The 7,042-nt window shown below is 47.0% G+C and overlaps 1 long non-coding RNA gene across 1 annotated transcript in view; it reads right to left on the bottom strand.

The window, feature by feature from the left end:
* The window catches only part of LOC113407594, a 75,768-nt gene extending 68,941 nt beyond the window's left edge, over positions 1-6,827 (bottom strand). The window contains exons 1-2 of the long non-coding RNA XR_003370025.2: positions 6,440-6,827; positions 6,252-6,334 (exon numbers count right to left, since the gene is read on the bottom strand). This is a non-coding gene — a long non-coding RNA (uncharacterized LOC113407594). The remainder of the gene's footprint in view (positions 1-6,251; positions 6,335-6,439) is intronic.
* Positions 6,828-7,042: the final 215 nt, after the last annotated feature.

Genomic DNA, 7,042 nt, shown 5'->3' with positions numbered 1-7,042 from the left:
TGGGCTGGGGAGGGTTGGGGGGTTGGGGAGAGGGACAGGGTCTGGAGGGGATGAGACAGAGGGGAGCAGTACTGGAATGGTGGGAAGTTGAGGGGGTGGGACAGCAGGGGGAGCGATGGGGTGGGATGACGGGGGAGGCTGAAGAAGAGATTTGGGGTAGGGCAAGGCTGAGGGCAGTGGGTTGGGGGGAGCAGGGGGACTGTGGGGGAGGCTGTTGGAACGGGGGCAGGGACTGAGGGCAGTGGGTTCGGGGTGGGAGGTACAGGGGGGCCGGCAGGGGAGGCTGAGGGAACAGGGTCAGGGTGGGGCCTGAGGGCAGTGGGTCTGAGGGGAGCCCCCCCAGAGGGACCTGCCAGGGGGCCAGGTGAGCCCAGCAGTGCTTACCTGTAGCGGCTCCCAGGAAGCATGCAGCAGGCAGGTCCCTCCCAGTCCCTCTGGCCCCTTCTTAGGGTCGGGTCGGGTCGAGGGGAGGGGGGCAGGGCTCTCTGCCCGGCGACAGCTGCCTGCTGCTGGAGTCTACAGGCCCCGCCCCGCTGCAGCACGCAGGGGAGTGAGACCTCCCTGCCTCTCTGTGTGCCGGGGCAGGGGCAGGGCTGCGCTCTGCAGGCTCCTGCCGGCCGGGCGGGGGGCCCCGTGGGCTGACACCGCCGCGCCGGTAGCTCACTGCGCGCTGCCCCAGGGCCCAGGGAGGGAAGGTGAGCGGCGCCGGCGGCACCGGCTTGCCACGGTTCCCCCAGCGCGGCTGCCCTGTCCTCGCTTTTGGGTCTTTAAATAGCCGTCTGGGGGAAATCCCGGACATTTTTAGCTTTTTACAAATTCCCCCCGGACGGCTATTTAAAGACCCAAAAGCCGGACATGTCCGGGGAAACCCGGACATATGGTAACCCTAATGTAAGTAAATCAGCTCCATCACTTCCCCTTAATAGGCTCTGACTTGTCTCTCTACAAACAAACAGAATAAGGTACTATTTGATGCAAATTTCGTCTGTTGTAATTACAAAGGTTTCCACAATTTGACCAGCTCCATAACAGGTCTGATAACATTCAGTGGCCAGATTCTGCCTGCCCCTTTTGAGGGTGTGCAGTGGGAGGGTGCAGTGGAAAGGGCTAAGGATCTTCTCACCCCTTATGAGCCCATTCTGGGGAGTGCAAGGATTTCTCCCACTCTGCTCCCTCGTGGGTGCATATCACCTGCCAGAGGGCAAAGAGAGGGAAGGGCCATGGTTGCCCCACCTGTGTATCAACAAGCAGAGTGATGCAGAAGGGGGTGAAAGGAAGTTTCAGCGTGCCACCGAGCATCAGGGCTTTGTCTGTGTGGCACAATCTAGCCCCAGATAAATCATTCACTGGAGGTGAGGTTTTCTCCCATGAATTTGTGAACAATTTAATCTATTTAACTAGCTGCCAAATATCCCAAGTTTAATCAGACACTTAGCTGCCTTGCATGCACTCTGTGTTATGATCCAGTGGAAACGATCTACACTACCCCTCAAAAAACACTTTTGACTGACCCTTAGCTCCTGGAACAATGAAAACGGCTCTGGAGGTATTATAACCACATGCTCTAGTAGCTAACTTAAAATAAGGCAATGTGTCACATGGAAAAATGTGCAATTGTGAAATGCAATGTATATAACTGTGACTAATTCTGTATTTTGGCTGGACAACAAAACAGAGCAGTTGGATTTGCTGTTGTGTTAAAAACCAGTCACTTTATCATTAGGGACTTGATTATGCCATTTAAGCAGAGTCCACAATGAGGGGATACAGGCCACCATGTCAGGAAAAACACTGCAGGCTTTCTGGCTTAGCAGGGCAGAATACTTCCTGGAATTCCTGGGCATACACAGGCTGCATACTCACTGCTATACCCTTTTATGGGGTATAGCATACACCCCCTCTCTGGCATGGCCCCACCTTCTCTCCACCCCCTTTGAGGTGACATAAGCCTCCAGGGGCATATGGACAGAGCATGGTGGGGAATCATTCCTGCAGTCCCCAAAGTACAGAGACACAAATCCACAATGGCATTGCAGTGCCTAAATTTTAGGCGCCTAGCCACCCCGTGGAATCTATGAAGCCTGGGTTAGATGCCTAGGCGCTCTGTATAATTAATGGAGAGAGATAGGTGCCTGAGAATGGAGCTAAAAAAAGCCAGGATGCTAGGCAAGGAGCCACCTAAGCTAGCCAATAGCAGGTGCCAAATAGAGGGGAGTGTCTTAAGCCCCATCCCTCACTACAATTTAGGCACCTAGGTCCAGGCTGGAGAGAAGAGCCTAACTCTGCTTGGAACCCAGAGCCTGGAATCCACAGCTGGGAACCCCATTCCTGGAGCCAGGTACCTGTGCTGTTTCTTGCAAGAACAGTGCCAGTGAACACCTAACTCCACACAAAATGGTCAGGGGGTGGCCACTTCCCTTTTTATCTTTCACCCAGTGGTAGGGGAACTCACCTGCGCATTCAGAGATCCTGGTTCAGTTCCACCCTCTATCTGATGAGCAGGGATTTGAACTTGAGTTTCCCACCTCTCAGGTGAGGTGCTACTAGGAACCAGGTTCTGGAGCACAGCTAGTCTCCAGGCAACCTCATCAGTACAGCTGGCCTGCAAGCAGGCTGCCTGATGAGCCACACCACCTGAGTGGCTTCAGAGGCCAGCAGCAGCAGTTCCGCCGGCCCTCAGTGCTCACACTCACCACTGTGACTGCTCCTCTGTTACCTTGGTCCTGCTGCTCCTGCTTTGCCCCCAGCCTTGACTCTACCTTGCACCTGCCTTGAACTCCGCCTTGCCTGATACACTGCTCGACCCAGTTCCTGACCTCCAGCTCGAACTTTGGCTCTGGCTTCTTCTGACTGCAGACTCTAGTCTGGCTCTTGACTCTGGTATCCAGTTCCTGCCCTCCGGTCTAACCTTTGGCTCCAGCTTTTGACTACTGAGTCCAGCTCTGACCCTAGTCCTTAGTGCCCGACGACTGCTCTGACCACCAGGCTAGACTGCCCCTGTCCTGGTCACCTGACAGGTGCCCTAAGACAACTGGACTATAGTGTCATTCTCACTCTGTCTCTTTGGCCCAATGCATATTTAATTATCTATACACAGTGGAACAACTTCAGCTGCAGAGACAGAGCACCCATATCAGACTATCCATAGCTCAGTGGTTAGGCCACTCACCTGAGAGGTGAGAGACCCCTGTTCAAATCCCTTCTCCTTATTGGGGGGTGGGGTATAAACTGGGGGTCTCATATGGGGGATGAGTACACAGGGATAAAGGCTATATGGGAGGTTGCTGCTGTCCTCCAGTGATTTTGTGTGGAGTTAGGCATGCTCAAAGCATGCCTACTGGATTGGGCCCTCCTGGGGAGATAGCTGGGAGAATGCCAATCTGTACCTGGTTTGAAGGCCACACTGGGGCTTCGGTGTGAGTTAGGCAGCAGGACTCCTGTCTAAGGCAGCACTGTGCATGCCTGGAGGCAGAAACAAGCATCTAGGGGACTTGTACAGCAAAAAATATTGGCACTGAGTGATTCTAGGCACGTAGGGTTAGAAGGCAGCCAAATGAGGGTTTTGAGGCTCAGTGACACCTACATTTTTAACTTAGGCACCTAATGTGGGAGGTTGGGATCTTAAGTCTTTTTGTGGATCTGGGCCAGAGGCTGCAACTTTACTTGGCCCTTCCATGGATCATGCAAATGAGGAAGGCAACTTACACTTTCCCCAATTTCCCCTGTGTATCTGCATGAGGTCCAGGCACAATCTGGCTGGACAAGTACCAGGACTGATCAATTACTAGTATCATGGAAGGATGTCATATTTATCCTCCTGATGCCACCAAACGATGCTTCATATCTTGCTTACAATATGTGGAGACTTTCACACCCTACTAAGTCTTCCCTGATTAACAAGAATAGTTGTATGGGGCTTATTCTGTCACCCTTACTCAGCCGGAGTAGCATCTGCCCCCTCCCCCCCACCACCACAGGTAGCCCCATTGCACTGGGTTCTACATTACTGATTCCAAAGTTTAGTGTCCTCCAATAGATAGGCAGGCAATGCCAATATTTCCAAGCTTTACCTTTCTTTGTCTCCTTGGGAAGAATCACTTTATACAAAGTAATTTCTAGCAAAGAAAAGATACACATTTACAGCTACAATGTGACAAAGCACCACTAAGAAATAAGATATAACACAGCAGCTTGTAAAATAAAGTACTTGAGACAGGGCCAAATTGTGGCTGTAAGCCACGGCTGCCTGGTGCCGGGGAGAGAGAGAGGAGAAGCCAAGTAGCAGGAGGAGGCAATACCCAGATAATCAAAGGCTAGGAGAAACCTGGAAATCAATAATGCTGAAAGAGACTTGTAGACATAGCCTGCTTAGAGTTTATTAGTGTTTAGGAAATGGAAACATTAAAGAGAACAAAAGTCAGGCCAATATATTTTTTGGGTTGACTGACCACGGGTATGACATCAGCAGTAGCAGCTAGTAAGAAAGCTTAAAAATTGACAGAACTATCATCTCCTTTTAGAAACAAGTGGTAAAATCACACATGGGAAGATGTGCATTTATCTGGATAATTACTGAATTACCTGCAAAAATCCTCTACACATTAATGGGAGAGCAGTTTCCACTTTGCTGAACTACTGTCATATGTCAGCCTACCGTTTTGTACAAAAATATCTATGCAAAAAGTGAGATAACCAGTCAAAGATCTATGGGCTCAATCCTCCAAGGTGCTGAGCACTCCGAACTCACATTCAAGTCAGTTGTAGGTGAAGACAATCAGCATCTTACCAGACTGAATGTAATTGATATCATTGACTGCTCTGTCTCTGGTAGCAGGTCTGTTGTGCTAGATCTATCTCTTGCAAGAGCTTCATGCTTATTCTAAGTATTATCAATGTATGACCCATACAGTTATGACCACATGTGGGTTTCTACTTGTGTTTTTCTGTACTATAGGTCTTCATCTGACTGTCCAATGCAAGATAAACATTTTAGTCAGTGTATTGCTGTATTTAGCTTTACATGAGAACTAAATCTTCATACGATGCTGAAAGTTTGATCCAAATAGTATATGCATCATACTCTGTATGAACAGAAAATGAAATACATGTAATGTTTGCCCGTCTTTCTCATAGCTTGTTCCTAACGGTAGCATTCATAAATTACATGTAGTCCAGCAACGTAACATACTTGGTCAATATGTAAAAATCTTGCCGTTAGCATTTGCTGACATGTGGCATACCTCCCAGCGAAGTGAAAGGAATGACTAGCTGGAGATTTGGCTGTGACATTGCCACACATTGGGCGGCATGCCTCAGTTGGAAAAAAAAAAAGAAAAAGAAAAAGAAAGAAAGAGATTTGAATATTCCCCAAAACCTATCTCCAATCTGTATTTTTCTATGCAGTACCTTTTTAATGCTCTCATAACTATAGAATCTAGGTGTTGCCTACATAATTAAGATCCACAATTAATTCTGGTTGAAGAAGGAGCTCAACTCTTTTTAAGGTATATTATCGTCCGTGCTGCAAACCTAACATTTCAATCTCTATTTGCTTTTTCTTCAATAGTATGTAAACTTCTAAATCAATACAGTATCTTTTAAAATATGCTGAAAAGTTATATCATCTGTACAAACTGCAAGGTATTGACTGGTATTGACCATGTTACAAGGCATGCATTATATAGAGAAAGAGAAAAAGGGATTTTCATTCACAGGGATTTTCATTTCAGCATGCTAGTCAAAAAAATAACTGAAGAGATCTGAAAGGCACAATGTGCTCAGGCATTCTGGAGCACAAATTCGTAACACTCAGAAGCAGCATCACATAATGCCTTAGAGATCACACCACACTTAGCACTTGCTCCTGTTAACACCAGAATGACAGATCTATACCCATCTACCTGCTTCTTACTACCCTTCTGCATCTCTGTAAATCCAAGTGTAATTTACATACACCATATAACACATGAAGTAATTTTTTCTCTTACTGCACTCTCAAATAACGTTGAGAGAGCACATCATATGCTCTCTTACTTTTGGGGACCAATTTATTTATTTTAGCCCCCCAGCCTTCCAGAATAAATGGCAATTATAGCTCTTAACTAGCAGCAACCTGTCCAAGTGAAGCTGAAAACAGCAGTCAGCAAATATATTAGAAATTTGAAATGCACAACTACTTTCCATATTAGGAATGTGGATTTCAAAAGAAACCCTTAGCCTCAATTTAAATAGTGATCTGGGGAGTTTCTTACCTTCTATGACCTGAGCCGCTAAAACAACAGGGAGAAATGAACCCCAGTGCAGCAATAGCAAATTCCAGGGCCGCCAGCAATGCCTGGAGCAAATTTGCCAAGAAGAGGGAGAAAAAAAGGAAAAAAAAGATAAGACTAAAAGTTAAAGGCAGAAATTCTAGAAAAAAGTAAAAAGTTAGCATTCTTACCTTGAGAGCATTTTTTTTAAAGTTTGTTGAAAGACCTTAAGTGGGAAAAATATTCAGTGAACATGAATTTTTACTTCTGAAAATAAAAAGTTAATAAAAATTGGAGTCTGTTGTCTCCTCCAGCGTTCGAGTGAAACAAAGGCAGCTCTCAGGCTCTCTCAGTGACTCATTGCAATGAGTGCTCCAACACTGAAATCTGACTCCTTCTAGATTTTCCTTTCAGACCACTGCCTTAAACTCCTTAACCTTATTCCCTACCTTATTAATGGAGACCCACTTTTGCTGCACCTCCTTCCATTGCTATCATTATCCACTCTTGCATCTAACTACACAGCATACGTACACTAACACATTTGGTAGAGTTTCCCCACAGCCTCTCCCTTCCACCACTCATCACCTCCACTCCCTTACCTCCAACATCCTTCCATCCAATATAGCCCAAACTAGGCATCTCTGTATGGTATTCAACATTTCTCCAACCAGACAGATTTGCCAAGCTATAACTTAAGCAAGTTTTAAAGTAATGAACAAAACAGGAAGCCCCCCCCCACCCCCAATCAACTGCAATATACGTCCAAGTTAACAGGACTATAAGTGGAAATT

This window comes from Terrapene carolina, unplaced genomic scaffold (genome assembly GCF_002925995.2).
Source record: "Terrapene carolina triunguis isolate 2854851 unplaced genomic scaffold, T_m_triunguis-2.0 Scaffold229, whole genome shotgun sequence".
Taxonomy (NCBI): Eukaryota; Metazoa; Chordata; order Testudines; family Emydidae; genus Terrapene; species Terrapene triunguis.
Note: the sequence above shows the minus strand (reverse complement) of the source record. Positions and strands in the feature narration are given on the sequence as shown.